Source organism: Pongo abelii, chromosome 9, assembly GCF_028885655.2.
Source record: "Pongo abelii isolate AG06213 chromosome 9, NHGRI_mPonAbe1-v2.0_pri, whole genome shotgun sequence".
Taxonomy (NCBI): Eukaryota; Metazoa; Chordata; class Mammalia; order Primates; family Hominidae; genus Pongo; species Pongo abelii.
Genome location: NC_071994.2, coordinates 119,230,213 through 119,246,064, shown reverse-complemented (window position 1 = coordinate 119,246,064; position 15,852 = coordinate 119,230,213). Strand labels below are relative to the sequence as shown.

Sequence of the window (15,852 nt, the reverse complement as noted above, 5' to 3'; positions counted from 1 at the left end):
GCTGCGTGCTGGGAGAACCACTACTCTCTTCAAAGCTGTCAGACAAGGTCATTTAAGTCTGCAGAGATTTCTGCTGCCTTTTGTTTGGTTATGCCCTGCCCCTAGAGGTGGAGTCTACAGAGGCAGGCAGGCCTCCTTGAGCTGCAGTGGGCTCCACCCAGTTGAGCTTCCCAGCTGCTTTGTTTACCTACTTAAGCCTTAGCAATGGCGGGTGCCCCTCCCCCAGCCTCACCGCTACCTTGCAGTTTGATCTCAGACTGCTGTGCTAGCAATGAGCGAGGCTCCGTGGGCATAGGACCCTCCGAGCCAGGCACAGGATATAATGTCCTGGTGTGCCATTTTCTAAGACCACTGGAAAAGTGCTGTATTAGGGTGGGAGTGATCCGATTTTCCAGGTGCCATCTGTCACCCCTTTCTTTGACTAGGAAAGGGAATTCCCTGACCCCTTGCGCTTCCCGGGTGAGGCGATGCCTCGCCCTGCTTCGGCTCACACTTGGTGCGCCGCATCCACCATCCTGCACCCTCTGTCCGACACTCCCCAATGAGATGAACCCAGTACCTCAGTTGGAAATGCAGAAATCACCTGTCTTCTGTGTCGCTCACGCTAGGAGCTGTAGACTGGAGCTGTTCCTATTCGGCCATCTTGAAATGCCAGACCTAGGGTTATATTTTGGATTGATTAAAATGTTTTAGAACTAGCTAGAGGTAGTGGTTGCACAACATTGTGAAAGTACCAAATGCTACTGAGTTGTACACTTTAAAATGTTTAATTATATGTTATGTAAATTTTACCTCAATTTAAAAACTACTAAAAATAATAAATAATTTAAAAAATAAAGGTATACAGAGGGAAATAAAGGAAGTAATACTATCTTTATTTGCAGATGACATTATAGTTTTACAGAAAATTATAAGGAATTTATAATAAAATCTATAGAACAAATATGTGACTTTATCATGTTTATAAGATGCAAGGGCAATATACCAATATTAACTATATTTTTATATGTTATCAATAAACAATTTAAAAATGAAATAAGAAATTATATTATTAATACTAGTATAAAAATGAAAATATGTAGGGATAAATTTAACAAAATATGTGCAAGATCAATATCTTGAAAACTACAAAATACTGTTGAGAGGGATTTTTAAAGATGTAAATAAATGGCATGACATACCATGTTCATGGATCAAAAGACTCAATAGTGTTAAGATGTCAGTTGTCCCTAATTTACTCTACAGTTTCAAACTATTCCTATTAAAGTCCTAGCAGCCTTATTTTTTAGAAAATAGCAAGTTGATTCTAAAATTTATATGGAAATGCAATGAATTTAGACTTGTGAAAATATTTTTTTGAAAAATAACAGCTATGAAAGATTTATATTATATGATTTCCAGACTTACTATAAAGCTATAGTAATACACAGATACTCACATAAAGATAGGTTTTTTGGATCAATGGAGAGGAATCGAAGGTCCAGAAATAGACCTTCACATATATGGTAAATTGATTTTCAACAAAGGTCACAAGATAAATCACTGAAGAAAGAAAAGTATTTTCAACAAATGGTGCTGAGATAACTGGATATCTACATGAAACAAAGTAAAACTCAGCCTTCACCTAATAACATACACAAAAATGAACTGAAAATGGATCATAGACCTAAACACAAAAGCTAAAATTACAATATTTCCAGACAAAAAAAATCACAGCATAAAATTATCATGACTTTGAGGTAGGCAAATATTTCTTGAATAAAACACAAAAAGCAAAAGCCCTAAAGAAAATAATTACTAATTTAAAAGTTTTAAACTAGCAAAATGAAAAGGTAAGGCACAGACTAGAATAAAATATTCTTAATACATGTATTTTACAAGGAATTTTAATCCAGATTATGTAAAGAACTTATTCCAGCTTAATAAGAAGAAAATAATCCAATGAAACATTGGTAAACATTTAAGATAGTTCACGAAGAATATATACCATGAAAAGATGCTGAACATCATTAGTCATAAGAGAAAAGTAAATTAAAGCCATACCATGAGATATCTTTATTATACCTACTAGAATGATTAAAATTAAAAAGACACATTACCAAGTGTTGGTAAGGAATTGAAGCTACAGGAACTTTCATACACTGTTGGTAGAAATAAAAACAATGGCACAAACACCTTGAAAAACAGCTTGGCAGTTTCTTAAAAAGTTAAATATACCCTTACCATACATAAACTATGGCAATATCCTTTCTAGCCTCTCTCTTGTGGACACATTAGACATTACCATGTCTAGTAAATGTGCACAAGAAAACAAATTCAAGGATTCTCTTGATAGCATTGCTTCTAATAGTGAATAAATGAAAATAAACTGTGCCTTATCAGGGAACTAAGAAACTGCAGTTTATTCATACAGTGAAATACTATATAATAATTACAGTGAATAGACTACAGCCACATATATCAACATGGAGAAAGCTCATAAGAAAAAGTTGAGTGAAAAAATTAATTGTAATAGGGTATGTATTATTTACAGGCACACATAAATAGTAAAACATGAAACACAAATGGACATTACACAAACTTCAAGTTAGTAGATATCTATGGGGTGAAGAGATGGGAGAAGAATGTAGGTGGGACATTATCTGTAACTGAAATTATTTCTTTTAAAAAATAGAGATCTGAAGCAGATATGACAACATATTAATTTCTGTTTAATTTCAGTTGTAGAAACACAAATGTTTATTATATTTTGAAAATGTCTCTGTTTTTTGTGTTTTGTAACATAAAACATGAAGAAACTGGCCCATCCTTAAAGAGGGGGGAAGGTCAGTCCAAGGAGTTTGGTTTGCTGAGCCCCACTCAGGAATTCGTGGAGAAATCAAGTTCCATGTGGCTTCCATTGCACCTTCCAGAAAAGAGTCAGAAAATACACCCAGGAGACCATGCCAGAGAGGAAGGTGTAAGATTCTGGAAACTGCAGCCTCCTACATTTGGTACCTGCCACTTTCACTTCAGTTTCTGACAGCAATCAGCAGACTCTCAGAACCAAAAGGGCCTGCAAGATTGTCCTCAGAAGCATCAGGGATATGAGGACTGGGAAGGCTGAGTTTCACTCTGCAGCCAGGTTTGGAGAGATAGAGCCTGAGCAAAAAAAATGGGGATTGTCTCAGTTAATGCAGTGAGAGGAAACAGTATAACCCTGGTGTGGGGAAGAAGAATAAGTGAACTTAATGATGCCCTCATTCTACACAGATTCCTGAGATGCCCTAACGTATAATCACATTGTCATAAGCACTTAGAGTCTTCTTCTGCATACTGCTCCATGGGAATATTTAAGAATTCTTGGAGAGCTGATCCAACACAATAGCTCCTAAGTTCCTTGACCTTCTTAATCCCACTGAACATTGTTTCCACTCCTATATGGCTGTGTCTTACCTATATGTCATCATTTGGCTCTTCCTTCAGTGTGAAAACTTCAAATCTAGTGGCCCTTCTCTGCCAAAATAAGTGTATCAGGTCTTTTACTTTCTAATTCCCATTGTACTTGCTCTTCAATCCCACTGATGTCTCTAGGCCTGTGAATCCCTCATTTTCCTTTCATCTATCAACTACCTTTTAATTTCATTCTCTTACCTACCATAAAACCCACATTGATATCTTGAGTTATTCACTTGTAACTTCAACTCTTTTCTCCCATTTTCTTACTTGGCATTCTTTCCAAATTCATTCTGCAATCTATATTCTCTGTCCCTAAACATGTATGGCTGAGAAGAGTCAGAGAAAATTTTATATCCATACAAGCTGATATTATTGGAAATTTATAATTTCCAATATGAACTTGTTTTCAATTCTGTTTAACAAACCTTTCCTTTGGCTTAGACAATTCACTGTCAATATTCCTTTAGAAGATATTCCAAACCCATCTTTTCCTTAATCATTCTCTGAACCTCTGGCTTTCTACTTCACAAAGAATAAGAAGGCTATCAGGTGTGAGTTAACTATATCTGTGTTTAAACCCACAATGGGATACTTTGTAATCTCTACAATCATATGACCCTCTGTTCAACGTTTATCATTCCCACCTACTTTGGGCCACTTTTCCTTCTCTTATTTCTTCAGGATCAAATTCATTCTCTTTTCTGCCTTTATCCTTTTGATATATAAACATCTGCAAGGCTTTCCCATCTTAAAATCAAACAAGCAAAAACATTTACAAAACATCATCCACAATTCCCCATCCATTTTAAAGTGCTTCATTTTGTTTCTCATGGTCATGATTCAAATATATATGTTTTAAAAATTATAAAGTTTTCGAATATATATTTTTCTAATATAGAGATGTATTCTAATATATATAATTAATATACATATATATATATGGCTGTGTTTGTGTGTCCTTCACTTTCCGTATACCCCATGAATCACAGCTCATGGCTCTCACTCTTTTACTACACCACTAAAACTACTCTACACCACTAAAAGTACTCTGGCAAGTCACCAATGACCTTCTATGTTCATATCCAGTGACCACTTTTCTGTCTTATTTACCTGTGCTTGCTACAATATTTGATACTACTGATCAACCTCTCCCACTTTCAAGGAATAATCCACTTCCTAGTGGCATGACATTGTGATATAATAAGACATACATACTTGGTCTCTGCCCCCAGTTTCTGTCAAAGAGCTTCTAAAGTCTTTAGAATTTCCTAGGCAATAAGGACTTCTTGTGTTTTAATGAGGTGACTCTTGGTAGGTTCCTGGATGGAGGTTGGTTACCAGAAAGACCAAGCCAGGATTAAAAGCTTGGGACTTTCAACCCCACTGCCCGACTTCCAGGAAGAGGACAAAGGCTGGAGATTGAGTTAAATAATAGATCACGCCTACATCATGAAGCCTCCATAAAATTCCCTGAACTACAGGGTTCAGAGCAGTTCCAGGTTGTTGAACACATGAAGGTGCTGTGAGGGTGGTGTACACAGAGAGGCTTGGAAGCTCTGTGCCTCTTCCCATACACTTTGCCCCAGGTAACTTTTCATTTCACTGTTCATCTGTGTCCTTTGTAATATAGTTTATAAGAAACCAGTAAACATGTGTTTCTCTGAGCCATCCTAGGAAGTTATGGAACCCAAGGAGGGGATTGTGGGAACCCTGATTTAAAGCTGGAGGGTCAGAAGCAAAGATCACAACCTGGGAGTTGCAATTGAAATATGAAGCGGGAGGCAGTCTTGTGGGTCTGAGTCCTTGACTTGTAGAGTCTGTGCTATCTCCAGGTAGACAGTGTTGGAATCCAGTTAAGTTGCAGGATATCCAGCTACATCTGGGTGTCAGAGAATTGGTTGGGAATGGGTGTGAGGGGGAAAAACCACACATTTTGGTGGCCAGGAGTAAAGTATTGGTTGTTGAGTGAGAGTAGTAGAGTGGAGAAAAATGGAGTTAGTTTGTTTTTCCATATTCACTTGGTTTCTTCCATATCATGCTCCCCTGAAGCTTCTGCTGTCTCTCTACCTTTGCACTCAGTGTCCTTTACTCAGGTCTCATTCAATGTTTGTCTCCTTAGTACTTGACTTTGACCCTCTCTCTTTTCAATCTACAAACTCTACATGGGTGAATGCAGTGACTGCCCCTGTTCCCATGGCTTCCACACCACCTCAATCCTGACAACCGTAAAAACCTATACTGTATTTCCAATTAATATTTCCCTTCCTGAGCGTCAGGTCCTAATACTTAGCCATTTGCTGGTCATCTACCATAGCAATACAAACTCAACATGTCTAAATCCATACTCTGTAGAATGTCTTTTCCTCTTAAATTCTCTGTTTTGCTTGGTGAAACTCCTGTCCTCTCAAATTCCAATACCAGCAACCTAGAATTTAACTTCTCCTTTTCCCTCCATGTACATCCAGTGAATAACCAAGACTTCTCTCAAGTATACCAAAATATTTCTTGAAAGAGGCAGAAGAATTTAGTGGTTAGAAAGAGGATCCCTTGAGCCAAACTGCATGGGTTTGTAGGCTGGTTTTGCCACTTACCAGCTGTTGACCTTGGTGAAGTTACTTATTTTCTTTGCGCTTCAATGTCCTCATATATAAGAAAGGAATGATAATAATAGTACCTACTTCATAGAGTTGTTGAAGATTTAAACAAATACACAAAAAGCATCTAGAAAGTAGCCCACAATAATCATTTGGTAACTCATTATCATTATATTATTATTAATTTCTTGTAATTTTTACAGCCATATATCCATGCAGATATCCGTCATCTCTTCTCTCAGTCTTCTGTCCCTTCTCTCCTTCCGAGAAGGCTTAGGGGTTTTGGTACTGAGGTCTTGGAGTGGGAGTGGTCAGGGCTGTCTCATAGCAAGCAGCAAGGCAGGAATCCAAAGGCACTCATTATTTGGCTCCTGAGTAAGTGCAGACTGGGAAGCAAAAGAAGGTACAAAAAGACATCAGGGGAGGGAAACAAGAAGAACTGAGTCTGAAGGGAAGGGCTGGCCACCCAAATTGGACCGAGACAAATGAAGAATGTTCAGAGGTGCAGCTGGAGATGTTCCCAAGGCAAAATATGAAATTGAATAGCTAGAAAATATGTTTCAGAGAAATAGTCTCCTAACTCAGTGCTCTGCAATCCATGCTGTATATTAATATCACCTGAGGAACATTTATGACCTACTGAAGCCAAGGTGCAGCCCAGCCAGATTTAATCAGAATCTCAGGATTGAAGTCACAATACCATGATTATTTTTTAATTCCCCCGGGTAATTCTAATGTGTGGCATGTGGCTAGGGTTGGGAATCACTGTCCTAATTTTGATCACTTACTTCTCCAACACCATCCCTACCTGTCATACATACACACGGGCAGTTTGCACTTGCTTTTTTGTTAAGGCAAAGCTGGTCATGACATTATCTAGTCTAAAGCCCTTCAGGGGCTCTCCATAATCATATAGGACAGAAAATTCCAATTCTATAGCATATAAAAAGCCTTTCCTGATTATAGCCTTCTCTACTTCCTGCTGGCTTTTGAGAGCCAATCGAGCATATTTTTTCCCAGCTTTGAGTTTAATGATGTCTTGGAAGTTTGAAATCAGCCATGTTGGGTATGTTTACACCATAGAAATTGGCATGCTAAAAATCAGGGTTCCCGTAACCCCACCCCAAAAAGCTGGTTGTTAAAATTTTACCAGCTCATCACTGCTTTCTCTCACATTTTCCACATTGAAATGTTAGACATACTCTACTGAAATGTTAGACAACTTGAACTTTCTAGAACATGGCCTTTCAGAAGCTGTTCCTTCTACTTATAATATTTTTGTCTTTTCTTATTAACCATGCATATTTCTATTACCCTTCAAGTCTCAATTGAAACATCACTCTCCCTGTGAATGCTCTCCCATCCACTCCAAGAAGAGTGGGTCTCTTCCTTTCCTGTTACCGCTACACATCATTGGTGTGATATTTAATGATTGTGTTTTGCTGCATGTAATAACCTGAATTGCTTGTGTACTTACATGGTGTTTTTCCCCATCATCCTGTGAACCCCTTCTTGTCAAGGACCATCTCTCTGTCATCTTTGGTTCTCTATTAGCCTATCATAGTGCCTGGCATATAGTAGACACTCAATAATTGTTTCTTCAATGAATAAATGGGAGGATGAATGAATAAACCCATTGGAGGGGAATATTCAGAACAAAGAGCTTGGAGCAATACTGAAATGCCTCATTTTGGAGGGCATTTAATGCCAGATTTGGACTTCATCTTATAGTAAATGGAGAACCACTGAAGTTTTTCTAACAAGGGAAGTGACCTGTAACAAACCTTGTTTAGGATGGTTAGTCTGACAGTAGTGTTCAGAGGGGAATGAGAGAAGAGGAATCAGAAGAAAGAACTCTGGTCAAGGGGATCAGAAATTGAATAGGTGAAAAGGTAGAGTCAGAAGGTGGGCTCAGCAGAGGCACACCTACCAGTCATTGGCATCCTGGGGTGAGTATGGGGGAGAATTAATGTGATAGTGAGAAGCCCAGAAATAATAAGGAGAATTTGGTTTGCTTGCCTTGAAGAATAGAAAATGTAAGGATACATGATGGCTCTCTTCAAATCTTTGACAACTACTCCCAGGGGAACAGAAATCAGCCAATTTATTTCTGTATTCTGAGTTGCCCAGAGGTCAGATCTAAGACAAATATAAGGAAGACTTTTTTTTTATCCATTAGACATGTCTAAAAATGGAGCAAGCTGCCTAAAGAAGTAGTGAGTACCTTGTTACAGGAAATGATCAAGCAGGGCAATTGGTAGGGTGTGTTACAGAGGGAATCCAAGAATTAGACCAGGTAATTTTTCTGGCACTTAAGATTCTGTTATTTTCTGCTGGATTCTGTCCCAGTGAATTTGAGATAACAGTACAATTTTCAGATGCAGTGTCCAGGAGCTGGAGTTCCTGGACATAAAGCCAAGAAGACCTCTCAGGGACAAAACTGTACTCTGAGTGTTGGGTGCCCAAGCCCAGTACTGTTTACATTATACCATAGTTATCCCAAAGAAAACAGCCAGTGCCAAAAAGTGGCAGTGCTGTGTTGAGTCATCTCTGTGACTTCTCGAACCCCAGGAGGGTGTCAGGAGGCCATGAAGAAAATGCCCCACAGCAGCTTTCCTTCCTCTTCTTAGCTTCAGAAGATGACCTCACTGTGTTTTCATCCAACAATAGGGTGTTCCTCAAATTCTCTTTTCTCCAGCACAGCATTTCTTCTGCCTTTACACCCTCAAAGGCCCACTGTCTTGCTGTGACATAGTCCTCCACATGTGTTCTTGGTCCCATTTCCCTTCTCCCCCTTCTGGGATCTTCCTCCATCTCTCTTTGTACCCAATCTTTGCTTTTCATTGGTTCTAAACATTTATAATTATTTTTATCCTAGAACAAAAAAGTCCCTAAAATTACTAGTCAGCCTCTATTCACTCAAATTTGTAAAGTGGATGCTCTACTCTTGTTGCCCTTGACCTCGGCCACATCCTTGCACCTCACTCCTTTCTTACAGTCCAACTTCGACCCCAAAGTGCTTTTCTGAAAGACAACCATGTAACACGGCAGAAACAGGATATGATTTGAGATCAGAAGGCTTGGATCAGTTTCTGGATCAGCCAATTACTATCCGAACCTCGTTTTCTTCATCACATTTGTTATGAGCATCAGATGAGCTAATAGACGAGGAAGACGTTTTCTCCCCATGAACTGAAAAACACTGTACAGATGTTAGTGTTAGTGAAACTGCTGTCACAGAGATGATCAGTGACGTCTTTCACCACCTGCTTCAAGGGCCTTTGCTCGGTTCTCCATCTCATATTGTCTTGGCCACATTTGAACTTGCTGTGCCCTCCTTTGTGAAACTCTTTACTTCCATGATTTCCTTTTCATTTGTTTCTAAGAAATTAACATCTCATTTCCAGTTTCCTCTCTGCATCCTCCTTCTGCCCCAACATCCAGATTCCTATAAGTTGTCTTCCCTTTTCTGCTGTTCCTCCTTTACTTCCAAGTGAGGGAATAATCACCCTTCCATGGGATTCAACTATCTCTTCTGGATGCATAACCAATTCACATTTCTCTCCCAAGTTTTGGTCCCAGATTTAAAACCCTGCTGGATTTCTCCTCTGGTTTTCCTGCCAGGATCTCAAATTCTTTATTGTTTTCACAAGATAAATCAATGCATCTTTGTAGAGCCTCTGACAAAGTGGTTTGAAAAGGCCAGAGACTGAAATATTATTGGCCAGCCCTGCAAAGGAGTGCACTTATCATCAGGGCCCATCTCCCAAATGCCAATCAGAGAGAACAATTCCTTTTATGTAAACTTCATGTTGTAAATTATAGTATCTGCATGCCAAGGAGAGGATGGTAATATTCACTCCCATGAGTCTCTGGGTATTGCTAAAGCATTTTATGAATTGACAACTCTCCCGTATTATCCATCTCTCTGGGTTCTAGATTCTTGGTTTTGGAAACTGTCAATGGCCAAAGTCTATAAGCTGAGTTCCTGGGTCCTTCCCAAACCCTCCCTGATGGATAAACAAGGTGATCATCAAAAGAGTAATAAGACCAATTCTTATCAGATTTCTTTTTCCTGGTCTGAGCCAAGAGAAACCACACATCTAGTCCAACTGGCCCAGAAATTCTGTCCTTTTAATATTTTGAGTTGTATTAAACTATAAAAAATCTTTTCTTTATATCATAGCAAATATATGTGATCTATCTGTGTTTCCCTTTACTGGTCTCTTTAATTTATGTTAGTGGTAGATGTTTAATAAATGTTAGTTTTCTTTCCCTATTTCCCTTTTCTCTATCAGACTGCCAGAGCCATGAGGGGAGGGACTTAGTATTTCTCATTTTTGTACCCCTAATGCCATGCCTTATTCATCCACCCATACACACACACACACACACACACACACACAGTTAAATTGAACTTATTAAAGTAAGTATAAAATATCTATGTGGGTGGTGTGGGAATATCCAATTTTTAAATAGTATCAAGAAGGATAAGGTATGATGCCTTTTGCATTGACTGGTGGGGCATATTACCCATATAATATATCATGGTTGTGTCTGAATGTAGCACTTCTGATCCCCAACCTGTAGCTCCAGAGAACCTTCTCTAGTCTCATCATCTTGTGTCTAACCCCTTAGCATTGACCAGGACCCATTCCCTACTTGTCCCTCAGTATGGCCAGGTAACTGGCAAACAGCGGTGTGCTGGAGGCAGCTCTCACAGGCTAGTGAGGATCCATTGTACACATCTCTTCCCAAGTCTGCATTAAGGGATATCACGTTGGCAACTTTAAACTGGCAATGTGGGAGTATTTACACCATGGTAACTGGCAACCACTGCAAATCAGGGCTTTCTTTTCCCCCAGAGAGCTTGCTGCAAAACATTTACCGCCACACCATTGTTTTCAACATTATTCCTCGTTTATCTCTTTGCATGACTGGCTTCTTCTAATCCATAAATTTCAGCTCAAATATCACCTCTTCTGAGAGATATTTTTATCCCAAGTTACCCCCACTCCCTTCACTTTCTATTATATCATCCACTCTTTCCTTCAGAGGGTATATTTCAATCTGTAACTATCTTGTGCATGTATTTTGTGTACTGGTTTATTGTTCATCTTCCTCCCTAGAAACCTTATCTTGTCTCATTCACTGCTGTATTCTCAGCATCTAGTAGGCTCAGGCACATAGTTGGTGCTTCAAAAATATCTACCTGAAGAATAAATAAAAACAATAAATGATTCTAACATCTCAGGCATCAAAGATGCAAAATACAATAGTTTACTTACTTGTGTGTGTCTCCTACTACATTCTGTGTGTTTTGAGATTGATTTTCAACATATTCCCAGGATCTAGCACAGTGCCTGGAACATAGCAGAGGATCATTAAATTTTTAAGACGAATAAATGTAACATTAGAGACCAGCCAACTCATGTAAGTTTCCCTGTAACACCCCAGAGAACTCCATTCCTTCACCTTCGTAGACAACATAAAAACACTACTGTTTTCTTCTGAGAATGCAAAACCTCAAGGCAGGAGTTTGTCCCCACCAGCACTGCTGGGAAGACTGGGGTGGCATCAATTTATCTCATCCAACCTGTATTTTTCTTCTCTGACTGGGTCAGAGCAATTCATTATGTCACCCTTAGGCAAGTCCCCAAATGGGAATGAGAAAGGCCATGGCCCCGTCTCTTCCAGTGGGCTGCAGCAGAGATAGCTTTCCTTGCATGGATGAATAGCTGTAAGCCACCTTTGCCCCAGCCTCCTCGAGAAGGCAAAAGAAGTTTTCTAAATGTTTTCCTGCCATGCGGATCACTGAATTATGCATGAGGCCAAACCTAGGGAACAGCAAATCGTTGTGGGATGGAGGGGCAGGGTTCATCCAGAAAGGGAAATCGAAACCTTACTTGCCACCCCCTCAGGATGGCTTCCCTCAATTGATAAGCAGTGTTATATTATTCCACATCTTTAATAGATTATCAACGCATTTGGCAATGATATAATCCTGGTGTCAGGAGTAATTCTTTCTTTTTAGTATGCTGCACTTACTATACTCAGGCAAGGCAGCTTGGACACAGGGCCTGGTTGATCCAACTCAAATCAATTAGATCCAGGACTTCTCTGGGCATTGATGGGCAGGATGAAAAAAAGATGCATATTCATTATTTGCCTCAAAAGCAAGAGAGACCATGAGACAGTGAGTCTACAGGAGTCTTCTGGTGATACAGGTGAGAAGGCCTCTTTCTTTCATCTTTGCATCGAAGATGCCAAGTACCTTGCCACCATGGCCATAGTACTTAACATAGGGCTGTGCCATCTACCAGTGGCAAGCGGTGCTGCTCTCAGCTGAAAAAATGGAAAGGATCATCTTCATCTCAGTTGGCACTGCATTCCCAGCAGTGTTTTCTCCCCTGTCTCAGTTCTTTTCCAATGGGTAGTCATGCTTCTGGCCCAGAGGACTCCAGTCATTTCATAAGGCAGAAGTACCTCTAAATACCCCAAATTACACACTCAGGAGTGGAGTAGGGATGGATGTAGAATCTTTGGATATGGATCTTGGGCAGACAACAAAATCCTTAAACTGAGCAGGGAGGGCCATTGAGGTCAGCTGCTTGCATCTCAGGAAATTCCAGCAAACCTTGAAGAACAGAGGAGGAGCAGCCTAGTTAGAGATCTACCAGCCAGGCTTTACATTATTCAGAAAAGCATGATCTTGCAATAAAAAATTTTTTCTGGAAAGTCACAACCTTCCCACTCACCTCCTGTGTAGTGGAATGAGTGTTGGAATTGAAGTAAAAGAAAAAAAAAAGATATGAGTTGAGTACTGGATTGGCCATTTTTCAAAGCTATGTGACCTTGGTTGCTTAGTCTCTCTTAACATTATTTATTCCACCAGTCAAATGGGAACAATTATAGATTACCCTACACTACTCACAGTTTTGTGAGGGACAAATAAATAAAATGAGATGATACAAATAGAAGCCATTTGTAGCCAAGTGCTATATGAACTTCAGGGACATTTGATCTGCCAGCACCCTTCCCTTCTTCTAGGAAGTGTCCTCTTCTTCTTGGAAATGTTTCTCTTCTAAAAGGAACCATGTGGTTTAAATAAAGGCTGCCATGTTGTTACTCCATGTGTGGGTCTCTTTCCAAAGCCAGGCCAGTCATGGCCACCCCTGTCATAGCTGTCATGATTGAATGGGATGGCTCTGAGGTGGGCATCTAAACTCCAGTGAGGCATTCAGAGCCCTTCCCCAAGGGTTTCCATCTTGCTATGAGAAGAGTGTGGAGCAGTTCTCTCTAGGGGTGGAAGCTGCAAGATGGGAGGCATGGATGTTGTTGGTCGTTCTGTTCCCTAATGCATGGAGGAAGCCTGCTGCTGAGGGAGAAAATGAAGCTGCACAGAGAGAAAATGAAGAACAGACAGAGATGAAACACAGAGTTACCATGATATGTCTGGTTCAGATTTTCCTGTGGGTCCAAATGAATCCTTTCTTGTCCTATGGCTTGGAAGGATATAATTTCAGCATCCTTCAAATACTTTCCTCTTTTTGCCTAAGCCAGTTTCAATTTTATGTCTGTCATTTACTACCAAAAGAAGCTCCACAGAGAGGCAGCCATTCATTATTTTGGTTCCTCGTTCCAGGTGGGTTGTGGATCTCACATCCTGATCTCTCTGCCTTAGTATTCACAGAACTCATTCTCCAAGGCCATTGCACTTGCCTTGTCTTTATTCACACTATGTGAGCTTTTCCCATGTTCCAGGGACCCTCCCAAGCTTCTGGGTCTGCATATAATCTAAGGAAGACATTTGGATATTATCCTGAGGAAACTCACTCAAGCACCATGCCTATAAAAGCACTTGGTTAGACGGCCAAGTCCACTTATTCTGATGCACCTAATTATTTGTTTTATTTTCTATAGCATGCATTTATGTAGAAATTGTCAAATATTTTGTGGAATGGGGTAGGTTAGGTTATAACTAACTAAAAATTGCTAAGCTTTTACTGTCAGCTGAGAACTACTGGGAAAAAACAAAAATAAGACATGCCCTACCCTTGAAATGCGTATAGTCTTGCTGAGCAAACAACGAAAAGCTGGAGAACAAGTCAGAAAAATAAAACCTGGCAAATTATGAGACACAGATAAGTGTTTCAAACAATGACAGAAGGTAAGTCTTTGATAGACTAGGGTGTTTAGGGTAGAATTCCTACAAGGTGTAGTCTATTGGAATTGTTTTGTTAGACCAACAGAGTATTTAATAGTTTAAAAACTGGTGCTTATTACTTAAAACCAGATTTCATACGTTTTAAAAACATGTGTTTCTGGGCCGAGCGCGGTGGCTCATGCTTGTAATCCCAGCACTTTGGGAGGCAAAGGCGGGTAGATCACGAGGTCGGAAGTTCAAGACTAGCCTGGCCAAGATGGTGAAACCCTGTCTTTACTAAAAATACAAAAATTATCTGGGCATGATGGTAGGTGCCTGTAATCCCAGCTACTTGAGAGGCTGAGCCAGAGAGTTGCTTGAACCCGTGAGGCGGAGGTTGCAGTGAGCCAAGATGGCGCCACTGCACTCCAGCCTGGGCGACAGAGCGAGACTCCATCTCAAAACAAACAAACAAACAAAACATGTGTTTCTGGTTTCTTTTGATAAATGGGGGGACTTGATAACAGTTCTCACTTGACAATAACCAGCTGGGATGGAGTAGCTGCTCCCTTCTTCGGCCTGAGCGGGAACGCTCCAGTTACCTGACTGGCTTCATACCTTTGGGTTCCCTGGGCTGGTTCCCAAAAGCATTTGAGTTTGCTACCTGAGGCCCAAGTTGGAGCTCAAAAGGTCCCAGCTCCCCAGCAGCTGGAAGGAGGAACTTTAGGACCGACACCTATCTAAGGTTGATGCCTACCTTGACAAGCATCCAATTCATTATTTTAAAAGTGTCATTGAAAAGCATACCCCACGCCGGCTGGTCTAGGCTGCATTCACTCACCACGCGACAGGTGAACTGAAGTCAGGGACAGGCTTCTCTGTAGTAACACAGAGGTAGGGGAAGCCTTCCTCAAGTCATCAGCTACCCAACACCCACCACTCCGAGCCTCAGATTTTCTTCAGAGCCTCTTCCTTCTTCTTCTCCTTCTTTTTAATGTCCACATTTTTTTTCACTTTGTTGCATTTGAATGCAGATGATACAGAATGAAATTCCTTTGGCGGCTGTATGTGCGGGAGTGCGCAAAAGTATTTATGAATCCTAAATGAAGCTGGCTGCAGAGCCAAGGAGCTCCAGCAGAGCGCCGGCGTGTGTGCCCGCCGGAGTCTGATCTCTTACATGGGAAGCTGCGTTTGATATCTCATTTGTTGGCTGTGTTCCTCGCAAATCCGCGCGCTGTTTAACCCACTTTGCCACAGCAGAAAGAGACGCAGAAGAGGCTCGCTGGGCATGGCGAAGGCGGTCCCACAGCAGTGCCCTGGAATGGTCAGAAAACAAAGAAAGCCATGGGGCGTGTGGGAGGTGCTGCCACCCTCTGGCTGGGTGTAGCACCGCATCCTGCTGGACCAAGGAAGCTCCCCCATCCCTTGGAGCGGGGGCCTCCCTGTCTCTATACCTCTCTGAGGTCCCAGAATTGCAGGTGAATCTGGACCGGGTTGGCTTTTATTGGGGCTCTTAGAAAAATCTGTGCTTTCCTTCTTTCTGGTTTCATAAGAAACTTCTCTTAGGCAAACCAAGACCCCCCTCCAACCTTGGCCTAGGAGAGACACAGCATGTAGCTGTGGCTGAATCCACCTCTTTCTGCTAGATATTCAGCCCACGCGTGACAAAGACTT

The 15,852-nt window shown here is 40.7% G+C and overlaps 1 long non-coding RNA gene across 1 annotated transcript; it reads right to left on the bottom strand.

Annotated features, from left to right (window-relative positions):
• Window positions 1-1,885: 1,885 nt before the first annotated feature.
• Window positions 1,886-15,514, bottom strand: LOC129048782 (uncharacterized). The gene is made up of 3 exons (XR_010135559.1): window positions 15,020-15,514; window positions 11,321-11,395; window positions 1,886-6,418 (listed from the first exon to the last, which is right to left on the bottom strand). It is a non-coding gene; the product is annotated as an uncharacterized LOC129048782 (long non-coding RNA).
• Window positions 15,515-15,852: the final 338 nt, after the last annotated feature.